We start from the raw sequence: 15662 nt of genomic DNA on the forward strand, positions 1-15662 counted from the left end.
AGTTCATTATTATCAATGGCTGCTATCAAAAATACATTTTTAAAGATTTGCTGAGAAGATGACGGCATGTGCACGACGCACACTGCTATTTATGCACAAATCAGCAAGCAAGTTCAGGAGATTGAAATACATCGTAAGTCATGAATCTCCAGAATTTGTTGATTGATTAACACTGCATCACTGTTTACTTCACACAAACAGCATCTCACCCGTCCCTCCGTCCTATTTAAGAAGTTGCTGGATTTGCACATTAATTGACCATTAAATTCACCACAGGAAGTCGTTTATTAATTAATGGGGTAATACTCTTAACAACGTGATAATTGGTTTTTACAGGCAGGAAGAGATGTGGCAGAATTCCTCTTTTCCCACCTCTTGGCTGACCACAACAAGATGTGTTTTAGAGAAGCAGAAATAGAAAATGCTGGAAAAACTCAGCAGGTCAAACAGCATCTGTGGAGAGAGAAAAAAAAACACAGTTCACATTTTGAGCCCTTATGACTCTTCTTCAGAGCTAAAGAGAAATAAAAATGTAAGAAATTTATACTGTTTAAGGGGGGTGGAGCAAGTGAAGCTGGATAGAAGGCCAGTGATAGGTGGAGGCAAAGGAGAGATTGTCAGCGATGTTATGAACAAAAGGACAAAGGGGTGTTAATGGTAGTGATACTGGCTAAAGAATGTGCTGATGGTGGCAATAAATTCAGAAAGCAGAATGTGATAATGGCAGGACAAGGATAAGCACTCTGGAAAGAACAACATGAACAAGTGACAGGTGGTCCTTGTGGGGGTGGGTTTGGGGTAGGGGACGGTGGTGGGAAAAAAGATTGAAAATAGGATAAAAGGTGGGGATAAATCAATGAATAGCAATGAAAATAAATAAAAATAAGTGGATAAAAAATAAATTAAAATGAAAAATAAATGAATATTGAAAAAAGGGGATAAAAAAGGGTTTGAGGATGGAGGAGTTCATGATCTGAAGTTGTTGAATTCAATGTTAAGTCCAGAAGGCTGTAAAGTGCCTAGTCGGAAGATGAGGTGTTGTTCCTCCAGTTTGCGTTGAGCTTCACTAGAAAACTGCAGCAGGCCAAGGATAGACATGTGGGCATGAGAGCAGGGTGGAGTGTTAAAATGGCAAGTTACAGGGAGGTCTGGGTCATGCTTGCAGGTGGGCTGAAGGTGTTCTGCAAAGTGGTCACCCAGTCTGCGTTTGGTCTCTCCAATGTAGAGGAGACCGCATTGGGAGCAATGAATGCAGTAGACTAAATTGAAGGAGGTGCAAGTGAAGCAATGCTTCACCCGAAAGGAGTGTTTGGGCCCTTCGACGGTGAGGAGGGAGGAGGTAAAGGGACAGGTGTTGCACCTTCTGTGATTGCATGAGAAGGTACCATGGGAGGGAAATGAGGTGTTGGGGGTGATGGAGGAGTGGACCAGGGTTCCTGGAGTTAATAGTCCCTACGGAATGCTAACAGGGGTAGTGAAGGGAAGATGTGTTTGGTGGGGGCATCATGCTGGAGTTGGCGGAAATAGTGGAGGATGATCCTTTGAATGCCGAGGCTGGTGGGGTGAAAAGCGAGGACAAGGGGGACCCTATCATATTTCTGGGAGGGAGAGGAAGGTGTGAGGGCAGAGGTGTGGGAGATGGGTCGGACACGGCTGAGGGTCCTGTCAACAACAGTGGGTGGGAATCTTCGGTTAAGGAAGAAGGAAGATATGTCAGAAGTGCCGTTTTGGAAAGTGGCATTGTCGGAACAGATGCATGGGAAAGTGAAATTGTTGGTATGACGTAGGGCATCAGAGGAATTGTGGATGTAGGTGGGAAGAGACTGAACAAGCAGAGAGAGAACAGAGTCAAGATAGAAAGAAATGAGTTCCGTGCGGCAGTTACAGGCTGACACGATTGGTCTACCGGGACAGTCCTGTTTGTGGATTTTGGAGAGGAGGTAGAAGCGGGCTGTCCAGGGTTGGGAAACTATGAGGTTAGAAGCTGTGGTGGGAAGATCTCCAGAGGAGATGAAGCCCGTGACAGTCCTAGAAACAATGGCTTGATGTTCGTGGTGGCGTCACGGAGGCGAAGGAACTGAGAGAATGGGATGGAGTCCTTACAGGAAGCAGCGTGTGAGGAGCTGTAGTCAAGGTAGCTGTGGGAGTCGGTGGGTTTGTAATGGATATTAGTGGACAGTCTATCACCAGAAATTGAGACAGAGAGGTCAAGGAAGGGAAAGGAAGTGTCGGAGATGGGCCATGTGAAGGTGACGGAGGGGTGGAAATTGGAAGCAAAATTGATAAACTTTTCCAGGTCCAGACGAGAGCATGAAGCGACACCAAAACAGTCATTGATGTACTGAAAAAAAGTTGTGAGAGGTGGCCTAAGTAGGACTGGAACAAGGAATGTTCTACATACCCCACAAAGAGACAGGCATAACTGGGGCCCGTACAGGTACCCATAGCCACACCTTTTATTTGGAGGAGGTGAGACAAGTTAAAGGAGAAACTGTTCCGTGCAAGAACAAGTTCAGCCAGGTGGAGGAAAGTGGTGGTGGTTGGGGATTGTTCGAGCCCCTGTTCAAAGAAGAAATAGAGAGCCCTCGGATCATCCTGGTGGGGGATGGAGGTGTAGAGGGATTGGACGTCCATGGTGAAGAGGAGGCGGTTAGGGCCGGGAAACTGAAAATTGTTGATATGACGTAGGGCATCAGAGGAATCGCGGATGTAGGTGGGAAGAGACTGGATAAGCAGAGAGAGAACAGAGTCAAGATAGAAAGAAATGAGTTCCATGCGGCAGTTACAGGCTGACACGACTGGTCTACAGGGACAGTCCTGTTTGTGGATCTTGGGGAGCAGGTAGAAGTGGGCTGTCCAGGGTTGGGAGACTATGAGGTTGGAAGCTGTGGTAGGAAGATCTCCAGAGGAGATGACATCAGTTACAGTCCTGGAAACAATGGCTTGATGTTCGTGGAGGCGTCATGGTCCATGTGGAGGTAGTAGGAAGCATCTGAGAGTTGGCGCTCAGCCTCTGCGAAGTAGAAGTTAGTGCGCCAGACAACAGCAACGTCACGCTTGTCAGCAGGTTTGATAACGAAGTCAGGGTTGGACCTGAGAGAACGGAGAGTGGCAAGTTCAGAAGGAGATAGGTTAGAGTGGGTGAGAGGAGCAGAGAAATTGAGTCGACTGATGTCATGCCGACAGTTCCCAATGAAAAGATCGAGAACAGGTAAGAGGCCAGAGGGAGGGGTCCAGGTGGAGGGAGAATACTGGAGGCAGGTGAAAGGATTCGTAGAACGGGGGGAGGACTCCTGCACAAAGAAGTGAGCATGGAGACGAAGGCAGCCGAAGAAGAGTTCAGCATTATGCCGAGCCCAGAATTCATTGAAGTGGGAGCGTAAGGGTATGAAACTTGAGTCTTTTGCTGAGCACTGAATGTTCATTATCAGAGAGAGGAAGGGCAGGGGGTATGGTGAATGCACAGCAAGGGCTGGTGTTAGAAGACGGGATGGGGTCAGAGGGACGGGAAGGGGTGGAGGGCCCTGGGTGGGCGCTGGTATCAATGTGTTGTTGGAGCTTGTGTTCCTTAGCACCTGAAAGGAATGGACAAAATTTCTTGTTAAGGCATTGGATGAGACGAAGAATAAAATGAAACTGGGGACAAGGACAACTTTGAGACAGGGTGAGTCGGTGCTGCTGGAGGGAGGGGTCGAGTGTGTTCATATGGCGGCGCATGGCACTGAGTGTGGATCTCAGGATCCACAATGAGATTTCAGCAAAAAAATTATCAATTTTGCTTCCAATTTCCACCCTTCCATCACCTTCACATGGTTCATCTCTGACACTTCCCTTCTCTTCCTTGACCTCTGTCTCAATTTCTAGTGTTAGATTGTCCACCAATATTCATCACAAGCCCACTGATTCCCATAGCTACCTTGACTACAGCTCCTCACACCCTGCTTCCTGTAAGGACTCCATCCCATTCTCTCAGTTCCTTCACCTCCGTCGCATCTGTTCTGATGATGCCACTTTCCAAGACGGTGCTTCTGACATGTCTTCCTTCTTCCTTAACCGAGGTTTCCCATCCACCATGGTTGACAGGGCCCTCAACTGTGTCCGACCCATTTCCCACGCCTCTGCCCTCACACCTTCCTCTCCCTCCCAGAACCATGATAAGGTCCTCACTTTTCACCCCACCAGCCTCCACATTCAAAGGATCATCCTCCGCCATTTCCTTCAACGCCAGCATGATGCCACCACCGAAGACATCTTCCCCTCAGTGCCCCCCTGTTGGAATTCTGTAGGGACTGTTCCCTCCAGGACACCCTGGCCCACTCCTCCATCACCCCCAACACCTCATCTCCCTCCTACAGTGCTTCATTTGCACATCCTTCAATTTAGCCTACTGCATTCACTGCTCCTAATGCGGTTTCTTCCAAATTGGAGAGACCAAACATAGACTGGGTGATTACTTTGCAGAACACCTTCAGTATGTCCACAAGCATGGCCCAGACCTTCCAGTCACTTGTCATTTCAACAGAGCATCCTGCTTTCTTGCCCACATGTCCATCCTTGGCCTGCTGCAATGTTCCAGTGAAGCTCAACACAAACTGGAGGAACAGCGCCTCATCTTCCGATTAGGCACTTTTCAGCCTTCCAGACTTCACATTGAATTCAACAATTTCAGATCATGAACTCTCTCCTCCATCCTCAACCCCCTTTTTATCTCCTTTTTTCAATATTCATTCTCTTTTTTAGTTTTTTATTTTTTATTTTTTATTCATTTTTTATCCACTTATGTTTATTTTTATTTATTTTCATTTCTATTCATTGTTTTATCCCCACCTTTTATCCTATTTTCAAACTTTTTTCCCACCACTGTCCCCTACCCCACCCCTTCCCCACCAAGGTCATCTGTCACTTGTTCATGTTGTTCTTTCCAGAGTGCTTATCCTTGTCCTGCTATTATCACATTCTGCTTTCTGAACTTATTGCCACCATCAGCATCTCCTTTAGCCAGTACCACTACCATTAACACCCCTTTGTCCTTTTGTTCATGGCATCTTTGACAATCTCTCCTTTGCCTCCACTGGCCTTCTATCCAGCTTCACCTGCTCCACCCCCTTAAACAGTATAAATTTCATTACATTTTTACTTCTCTTTAGCTCTGAAGAAAAGTCATAAGGGCACAATAATTCTGGTTTTTTTCCCTCCACAGATGCTGTTTGACCTGCTGAGTTTTTCAAGCATTTTCTGTCTTTGTTTCAGATTTCCAGCATCCACAGCATTTTGCTTTTATCTTAGTGTTTTAGGGAAGAATTGTTTTCACTCCTTGAGTGCTGTGACTTTCAAGAACAGGCACAAAACAAATTTCCCCACAAGTTTAAGTTAAAAGAAAGAATTAATGTTTATTTTTTCCAACATTCGAAATGTAAACATAGCAGTACCCATTCATTCATTAACACAAGACCCACAGATACAGGAAAAGATGGTGCCAAAAATGTAGCATGCACTTATAGTACTTAAGGAATCAAACAGTTACTCCTATTATCCGTCCTCAAGATGGTAGTTGGGAATGTTGCACTCAGCCATCCTGTTAAAATTCAACCCAACATTCTAGTATCGGTCTGCCCAATGCAACCTGAAATCCAGCGCGTGCCCTTCATTAAGGGGAAATTGCTTAGACGTTCCTGATGTGCTATTGTGCCCCTGCAGGCCTCTTATGCCAGAGGCTGACTGGTAGTAGGGAGTCATGACACCACCTCCTAGCCCTTGGACGGCACTGGTGGAGTTCCCATCCTTAACTAGGCTGACCAGGAAACCATGAATTTTTGCATGGACTATTGCCAGGTTCCTGTCTCTCTTGTATGTTCTGATAGGCTTTGACTAGAGTTGCATTAGGATTCTGGCGAAATGCTTGAGGAAATTTGCCGCTCCTTATTGCCTAGGAATAAATCAAAAAATACCAGCTGCACTCAGGTTGAGGAGGTCTCTTTCAAACTTCTTTATGGATCTTTCATTAGCAATATGCATCCAAACAAGTCCCCTCCAACCTTATAACCTCTAACTAGTTTTCTGGAAATAAATAACTGCAGTACAGTATTAATCTGTAAGTTTGACTTCTGCAGCTTTATAAAAATTAATTGCATATCTCCACAGGTATTAAATTAATTTATATTAATATTTACACAAAAAATGTATAAACTTAAGAATTTGACATTCATTACTGCCAGCGCTCCATCTGTGGGAATCCTGAGCTGAGATTAGAAAATCATGCATTTGTGACATGGTTCACTTTGTGCCTGTTCTGTGTTTTAAGGTAATCTTCTGGCCATGTTGCACAGAATGGGATAGATCTTGAGTTTGTTTGATAGTTTAAAAGTGGTGATAACATCAGGAGAGATGTAAAATAGGATAGTGATTCACAATCACTTGTTTTATACTAGTGCACAAGATTAAGATCTACCCCAAGCCAGTATTAGCAGGAAAGCTTTGTGATATTTCTGATTTCCCATATGCGAATCTCAAATTTCAAATGTACTTTGAAAGCCAGCCAATGACAGAACATTACACTGTTTTAATGCTAGGCAGCTAACTGCATAGTTCAGTCTCTTGGGATGAGTTACTAACAGTAATGATGTCTGTTGCAAAGAAATATAATTACTGTATAATATTAAAACACAAATGCTGCACTGCAATGGGAATGAACATACTGTATAACTCATAATTATCACAGTCACGTAAAATGTGCGCTTTGCCGAGAGATATTTGGTCCATGATAATATACTTACTACAATTATTTAGATTGTATGTGTTTGAGCACCAATATATATTTGGCATGAAAATGAGCACTCCTTGCTGCCATCTAAAGGACTTGTGCCCTTATATTGTGCAGACTGAAAGTGGATTTCCTGTGGCTAATGTTATCATTAACAAAGGGTTGTTAGTCCTGAAACAATTGGGCAGAATTTTACACTTGCATTGCGACGGCTGTCTCTCCTGGTCCTCCATAAAATCGGGTATTGTGACATCGGGGCCTGTCACCGACGGTGATAATATGGAAGGTGAGTGGGACATAAAGTCAGAAACTTGCCCGTCTTCTGACAAAAGACAATTAAAGTATTTTCGAGGCAATTAAGTACACAATTGACTGTGATTCTTCACTGCCATGCAATTCTACACTGGTTACTCCACAGGAAGCAGAAGGAATCAGCGCAAGGTTGATTCAGCAGCACAAATGGAGACATATGGGCTGATGAGAAAAGGGCAGTGAAGAGTTGGAGGTTGCAAGTGAAACTGTTTGAGAGGTGAGGGAATTGGCCTCAGGTCACTTTGTGCAGACTTCTGAAGGGGTGTCACTGAAGGGTTCATCTGAAAGGAAGCAATTGGGAAAAGAGGCCCATACAGGTTAGGCTGACAGGAAGAATTCACAGGGAGTAGGGACATTGGAGCAGGAGTAGGCCATTCAGCCCATCAAGCTTGCTCCTCCATTCAATACGATCATGGCTGATCATCCAATTCAATTATTTTTTTCCCACATTATCCCCATATCCCTTTATGTCATTGGTATTTAGAAATCTGTCAATCTCTGCTTTAAACATCTACAGTCTCTCGGGTAGAAAATTCCAAAGATTCACAAATCTCTGAATAAAAAAAATTCTCCTCGTCTCAGACCTTAGCGGCTTCTCCCTTATGTTGAAATTGTCTCCTGATTCCAGACTCCCCAACCAGAGGGAGCATCTTATCAGCATCTTCACTGTCTATCCATTTAAGTATATTGTAGATTTAAATGAGATCTCCTATGTGACAAGCATTGAGATACTGCACTCTGCTGGAAGGAGAAGGGGAAGAAGCGAGAGGAGGACAGCTGACCAGGGGCAGCAGCGACTTGCTGGTCAGCCAATTGCATAACATGGTGAAAGGGGCAGAAGAATGCAGAGTGGACTGTGGGCAGCTCTGCCCAAGGAGGAAACCTTGCCCTGAAGGCAGGGTGTACTGGCAGCATTGAAATCACTCCCAGATGTCTGAGCCAGTGTCCTAGATGGCCGCATCTCTCCAGAGAGGCAATCGTATCTATTTGCAAGATGCTTGCAGTGGGAATAAGGTCTAATTGTGCAGGTAGCCATCCGATGACAGGGTCTAAAGGTCACTGTGGCCTTGAATTTCTCAGCCTCAGGACCCCTTCCAGGATCAACAGGAGATTTTCTTTTTTATATTTGTCCATGGGATGTGGGCTTCGCTGGCTGGGCCAGCATTTAATGCACATCCTTAGCTGCCCTTGAGAAGGTGGTGGTGAGCTGCCTTCTTGAACCGCTGTAGTCCATGTGTTGTAGGTACACTCACAGTGCTGTTAGGGAGGGAGTTCCAGGATTTTGACCCAGCGACAGTGAAGGAACAGCGATATAATTCCAAGTCAGGATGGTGAGTGGCTTGGAGGGGAACTTGCAGGTAGTGGTGTTCCCATGTATCTGCTGCCCTTGTCTTTCTAGATGGTAGTGGCCGTGGGTTTGAAAGCTGCTGCCAGAGTCTTGGTGAGTTGCTGCAACTGCGTCATTGGTGGAGGGAGTGAATGTTTGTGGATGTGGTGCCAATCAAGTGGGCTGCTTTGTCCTGGATGGTGCCAAGCTTCTTGAGTGTTGTGGGAGCTGCACTCATCCAGGCAAGTGGAGAGTATTCCATCACACTCCTGACTTGTGCCTTGTAGATGGTGAACAGGCTTTCGGGGGTCAGGAGGTGAGTTACTCGTCACAGGATTCCTAGCCTCTGACCTGCTTTTGTCGCCACAGAATTTATATGGCTGGTCCAGTTCAGTTTCTGGCCAGTGGTAACCCCCAGGATGTTGATAGTGGGGGATTCAGTGATGGTAATGCCATTGAATGTCAAGGGGCAATGGTTAGATTCTCTCTTGTTGGAGATGGTCATTGCCTGGCACTTGTGTGGTGTGAATCTTACTTGCCACTTGTCAGCCCAGGTCTTGCTGCATTTGGACATGGACTGCTTCAGTATCTGAGGAATTGCGAATTGTGCTGAACATTGTGCAATTATCAATGAACATCCCCATTTCTGACCTTATGATGGAAGGAAGGTCATTGATGAAGCAGCTGAAGATGGTTGGGCCGAGGACACTACCCCAAGGAACTCCTGAGGTGATGCCCTGGAACTGAGATGATTGACCTCTGACAACTACAACCATCTTCCTTGTGCTAGGTATGACTCCCACCAACAGAGAGTTTTCCAAGTGACTCCCATTGACTCCAGTTTTGCTAGAGCTCCTGGATGCCACACTTGGTCAATTGCAGCCTTGATGTCAAGGGCAGTTACTATTACCTCATCTCTGGAGTTCAGCTCTTTTGTACATGTTTGAACTAAGGCTGTAATGAGATCAGGAGCTGTGACCCTGGTGGAACCCAAACTGAGCGTCACTGAGCAGGTTGTTGCTAAGCAAATGCCACTTGATAGCATTGTTGATGACCCCTTCATCACTTTACTGATAATTAAGTGTAGACTGATGGGGCAGTAATTGGCAGGGTTGCATTTGCCCTGCTATTTGTGTACAGGACATATCTGGGCAATTTTCCACATTTCCAGGTAGATACCAGTGTTGTAGCTGTACTGGAACAGCTTGGCTAGGGGTGTGTCAAGTTCTGAAGCACAAGCCTTCAGTACTGCTGCCAGAATGCTGTCAGGGCCCAAAGCCTTTTCAGTATCCAGTGCCTTCAGTCGTTTCTTAATATCACATGGAGTGAACAAATAGGTTAAAGACTAGCATCTGTGATGCTGGGGACCTCTGGAGGACACTGAGATGGATCATCTACTCAGAACTTCTGGCTGAAGTTTGTTGCAAATGCTTCAGCCTTATTTTTTGCACTGATGTGCTTGGCTCCCCCATCATTGAGGATGGGGATATTTGTGGAGCCTTCTCTTCCTGTGAGTTGTTTAATTGTCCACCAACATTCGTGAGTGAAACTGATCTGTTGGTTGTGGGGTTGCTTAGCTCTGTCCATCACTTGCTGCTTATGCTGCTTGGCATGCCAGTAGTCCTATGTCGTAGCTTCACCAGGTTGACAACTCGTTTTTAGTTATGCCTGGTGCTGCTTCTGGTATGCCCTCCTGCACACTTCATTGAACCTAGAGTTGATCCCCTGGCTTGCCCATGTTTGACCTGATGCCAAGAGACTTCATGGGGTCCGGAGCTGATGTTGAGGACTCCCAGGGCAACTGCCTCCCGACTGTACACTATTGTGCCACCACAGATGGGGAAAGAACAGTCCCCTCACATGCAGAATCCAACGATGACTCATGTGAAAAACATGAGGATCCAGACCAGAATGCAGCACCACATGAAGTTCAGCAAAAGAGGGTGCTGGGGAAACATGGGAGCCCTTTATAATGAAGCAATTCACTTAAACATCTGGAGGCCTAACCCCACAAGCACCTGCCATTGATCATCTATCAACCCTGATTGACAAGACACTGCCAACATCTCAAAGGCCCACATCAACACATTTCCCATCGAGGGAGTCTCTGAGGTTCATCGGAAGTGGCCATGGGCTTGCTGTCCTGATCAATATCCTGTAGCCGCAAGACCCCTCACAAAGATGATCCAATCATAACAGGTGACAATCATTTAATAAAGTGGATTAGAGCAACTTAACACTTAGCCTTACACACCAGACAAGCACCATGATGACCCATGTGTGCCCACAGTGATTTCTTCATTCATGCTGTGCTGTGATGCTGCCCCTTCACAGCCAGCTGTGCTGGAGGCAGGCTGCTGACCTTTATGTTCCATTGGCCTGGGGAACCTTGGCAGGCGTCCTCTGTTCGCCCGAGGCCGTGAGTGCCCCAGCATTTTGAAACAGTCCTGCCTGACGACAGAAGTCTCCTGTGTTGCCGTGATGTTTAGAGGTGCTGTAATCGCCGATGGCGGGGCAGACGAGATGCTATCACCATCAGGCATGCTCTGAGAGGAGCCCCCAGATATAGACAGAATTGCTCATCTGCATCGAGAGGCACACTTGTAACTCCCTGCTTACCTGAGAGGGATAAGTACCTGGTGGAGACACCAGGTGCATTTCCCCCCCTCTCACATTGACACTGATCTCAATCAGGCAGTGCCAATGTAATGGTTTGCAGGTCTACACATATACCCAGCATCCCCTGACGCTTCTGCTGGTTCTGACTCTCCATGAAAGACATCAATCTCTCGATGGAGGAAGCCACATGGCAGAACGGGTTGGAGATCACAGCACTCATGGCGAGATGGGCACCTCCACCATCCTTGCCAGGCTGCATATTCACTCTGGAAGCTCTGCCAGATTTTCACGCACCTCCTGTTGGATATCCAACATCAGCTGCCTCATGGACGACACCAGAGGCTCGTTGCCTGCTTGTGGTACAGCACTGTGCTGGACTCCACACTCCTCCAAGTCTCAAAGACTTGGACTATCACAGCCTCCAACAACTGTTCTGGCACTTGTGTGAGAATCGAATCAATTGATGCCACCATTTCAGCTGACATGCACATACCTACTGAGGTGCAAGAATCTAAGCTGGTGGAAGGTGCAGAGTGAGAATGGGATGATGCACCCATTGAGATCAAATCTCTTCCTCCTCCTCAGGGATCAGCACCAGCTGCTTGCTGCTGGGGCCAATGGCTGATGCGTTGGGGAAAGCACTAGGATGAGTAGCACTCAATACTGCAGATGAACATTTTGCAAATTTTGCTGCATCTTGGATAGAGAAGTTCCACAAACAAAGCTTGTCACAAAGTATTCGTCTCCTGCCATTGCCACACCTACACACCCATCCCTTCCTCCATCCCAGCCACAGTCTGTTGCACCCCACAGTGCCAAGAGTGGATCTCCCAGGTGATCAACACTCCTGCAGTTACTCCAGCCTCTCCTCAACCCTGCAGTTACTCCAGCTTCTCCTCATCCAACTGTTCTCCCTGCTGAGTGTCTAGATTCAGGATGTCATCCTTCATCTTTGTCAGTCGATGCTTGGAACTGCTTCACTAGTCCTCATCCTCTCGCGGGTGTTGTGGTTATCTTATCCTGCAAGGACAATGAAACAATGATGAGTTCCTTATCTGGAGAGATTATCCCCTTAAGGTGGTCCCCACAAGCCCTGATGCTTCATTCTTCTGCTTCATGTCACATACCCTGTGCCATGTAATCTTCCCCTCTCCCACATCCCAGCCACTGAGAGCCTGGCAGGGTGTCAGTGCTCCATGTGTTGTAATTGCAGGCGCACAGGCATCATTCACCTAATCTCCTGTCTAACTCCTACTACACACAACATATGCGTACCCTCCCCTAGGTGCTCACCCACATCGAGAGTTTGGACCCTCACTCATGCTTGCAGCATGAGGAAGGTTGTTCACCCTTTTGCAGCGCCACAGATGACCCCACTATGGATAACCCCACAGCTACTGACCTCCCCTGCCACCTCCATCCAGGCTAATTTGGTCAGGCAGTGAGGTCTCCTCTTCCCATCCCATGGGAGGAAAACCTCCCACCATTTGATCATAGCCTGGAGCTGGGCACACAGGCAGGCATCATCAAACCATGGGGCTGCCCATGTTCGTGCCTCTGCCAGTGCTCCAGGTAAGCGGTCATATTGCCTTCTCACAATCTGTACTGTTGGATGAAGAAGTGGAAGCAGTCAACAGTCATGGTGAGCACCTCAGGAAGGCAGGGATAGTCAGCATAGATTTGTTAAGGTAAGATCGTGTTTGACAAATTTGATCGAATTTTTTGAGGAGGTACCCAGGAGTGTTGATGAGGGTAATACATTTGATGTGGTCTATATGGACTTTAGCAAGGCTTTTGATAAGGTCCCTCATGGCAGACTGGTCAAGAAAGTAAGAGCCCATGGAATCCAAGGCAAAGTGGCATGATGGATCCAAAATTGGCTGAGAAGCAGGAAGCAGAGGGTGATGGTAGAGGAATGTTTCAGTGAATGGAAGTCTGTTTCCAGTGGAGCTCCACAGGGCTCAGTGCTGGGGCCCTTGCTTTTTGTGGTGTACATAAATGATTTGGACTTAAATGTTGGGGGTATGATCAAGAAGTGTGCGGATGACACGAAGCTCTTCTTTGTCAATCCTTTCTAAGCCTGTCATCATCTTGTACACCTCTATCTAATCTCCCATCAATCTCCTTTATTCCAAGGAGAACTTCCATGTGATTATGACCTGACTGGTTTTAAACAACAAACTTAATATACATGGACTACTGAGAGCATCAGGAGGTCTTGTGCATCACTGGGTAGTGTCTCCAGAAGCTCTGAATTTGAGTCCCACCCCTGGACTTGATGGCCAAAGAAAGTGTGTGCATAACCTGGCCAAACTGGTGGACTGTCAACCTGCAAATCCTTCCAAGACACAACAATGGCAGGTAGTAAGAGTGGGAGAGACTCAGAGAAACCCCTGGTCAGCAATGTGATGGAAAGAAAGTTGGAGCCTCTACACAGCTCCAGACTGCAACCTGCATGTTAAAGTACATGTTGCCACAGCAACTTGCACTGCCTGAGTGATCTGTAACATACCACCATCATTGAGTGTATTGCTCTTATATGACTGCTAAAGTGTTACATTATATGACAAGCAATTCATATCATTTGTTTCTGTCACAAGATTAAAGATGATCAAATTTGACCTTTACAGACTTCTAATTGACCAGAGATCTCCAGTCTTTGTAGAAAACGGGCTCTTTCTATGCCAAAGATTCAAAATTACAGCAAAATCTTATCTGAGATTTTGCAAATTACAGGGAAATGAAGATGGAAATCATTAACAAAAACTCAGGACAAAAATGCTGCTCTTATCTTATGAGATTTGAATCTTTCCCTCACTACATTTTAGCTAAGATGCTGAAACAGGTTTACATTAAAATCAGTGTATTATAAAGAAAACACTGATCTGCAATGCGACTGGTCCTCATTATAATTTATATCAATTAGCTCCCTTGGAGCTTGGTGGAGATATCATGGGAAGGGACACAAGGGTGAGATGGATTGATTTTGGGACAGAAACTCAATGAACATGCTTTCTGCCCAATTTCGCTGCCCGCAAAAAGTTTCTTGCCCTGATTATGCACTAAAGCAACACAGGAATAGTTAGACATTTCAAGCCAAGTATTTTGTAAAATATGTTTTTTAAAACTGCATTGTGATGATATGAGAGATTTTCATTTTTATCCAAATGTCATCAGCATGAGAAACAAAAATAATTATTCCACTTTTCCCACATCACTAATATGCAGCAGGACACCTACAATCCAGAGGACTGAATACAGATGTGAATTTTCATTCGAATCCATTAGAAACCATATTACAATCTCCAAGTGTCATCTCATCAGCAGTTTAATGAAGGTTGAAATTATCTGTTAGAATGGGAAATTAGTTAAATGGTTCTATTCAAAGTATGTGAGAAAGGAATCCTTGTGTGAACAACATTGGCTTCAATTACTTTAAGGGATCCTCTGCTGGCAACCATGCTGCAGGCTTCACATACAACTAAAACTCTTAACTAACCCTTGCCTAAGTGATAAATGTAAAAATATTTGTCTGTGTATCTTGCAGTAAAAAAACACAGCTCATCTATTTTTGACTGACAAAAGCACAAGATAAATAGTTTGACTGCATTCAATTACTAGGCTACATGGTCAGGGTTACAGGCTGGTGTTGTGACTTTTACATCTACATTGCAAAGAAGTGGGATTCTAATATTTCACAGCACAGCCTATAAAGCCTATAAACCTGCAATGTGTTAGTCTGCCATATCAATTAGTGTGGCACAGCTTCTCAGGGCCATTAGTAACACAAATGCCATTAAATTTCTTTTAGAATGAGTTGAACTTAACTATATATTTACGTGTTATACACCATTAATTATATTAAATACAGCAAAATTACGTTACATAACATCAGAGAATAGAATAGAATAGAGACAAAGTTACAACATGGAATGAGGCCAATAGTCCATCATGTCCATGCTGACTCTCTGCAGACAGCAACTCAACTAATCCCACTCCCTTGTCTTTTCTCTGTAGCTCTGCAAATCATATCTTTCCAGATAGTTATCCAATTCTCTTTTGTAAGCCACGATTGAATCTGCCTCCATGACACTCTCAGGCAGTGTATTCCAGATCCTAACCACTTGCTACATAAAAAACCTTTTCCTCATGTCGCTTTTGGTTCTTTTGTCAATTACTTTAAATTGGTATCCTTTGGTTCTTGAGCCTTCCGTCCATAGGAGCAGTTTTTCTCCATCTACTCTGTCCCTCATGATTTTGCACACCTCTATCAAATTTGCTCTCAACTTTTTTTCCTCCAAGGAGAACAGCCCTTGATTTGCCAATCTGTCCACATAACTGAACTTCATCCCTGGAACCATTCTCAGAAGTCTTTTCTGCACTCTCTTCAATTACTTCACATCCTTCCTAAAGTGTGGTGCCCAGAATTGAACACAATACTCCAGTTGAGGCTGAATTAGTGTTTTATAACCTCCTTGATTTTGTACTCCAGGCCCCTATTTATAAAGCTCAGGATGCCATTTATCTTATTGTTATGACCGATGCAGTTGGTAAAGCGGAATTATTTTAAAAATCCCAGAAGGAAACTTTAAACAACTGTCATAAGCAATAATTTTAAGTGATATGTTTGAAATGTGACTCTAA

The sequence above is a fragment of the Carcharodon carcharias genome, chromosome 7, assembly GCF_017639515.1.
Source record: "Carcharodon carcharias isolate sCarCar2 chromosome 7, sCarCar2.pri, whole genome shotgun sequence".
In the NCBI taxonomy this organism is placed as follows: Eukaryota; Metazoa; Chordata; class Chondrichthyes; order Lamniformes; family Lamnidae; genus Carcharodon; species Carcharodon carcharias.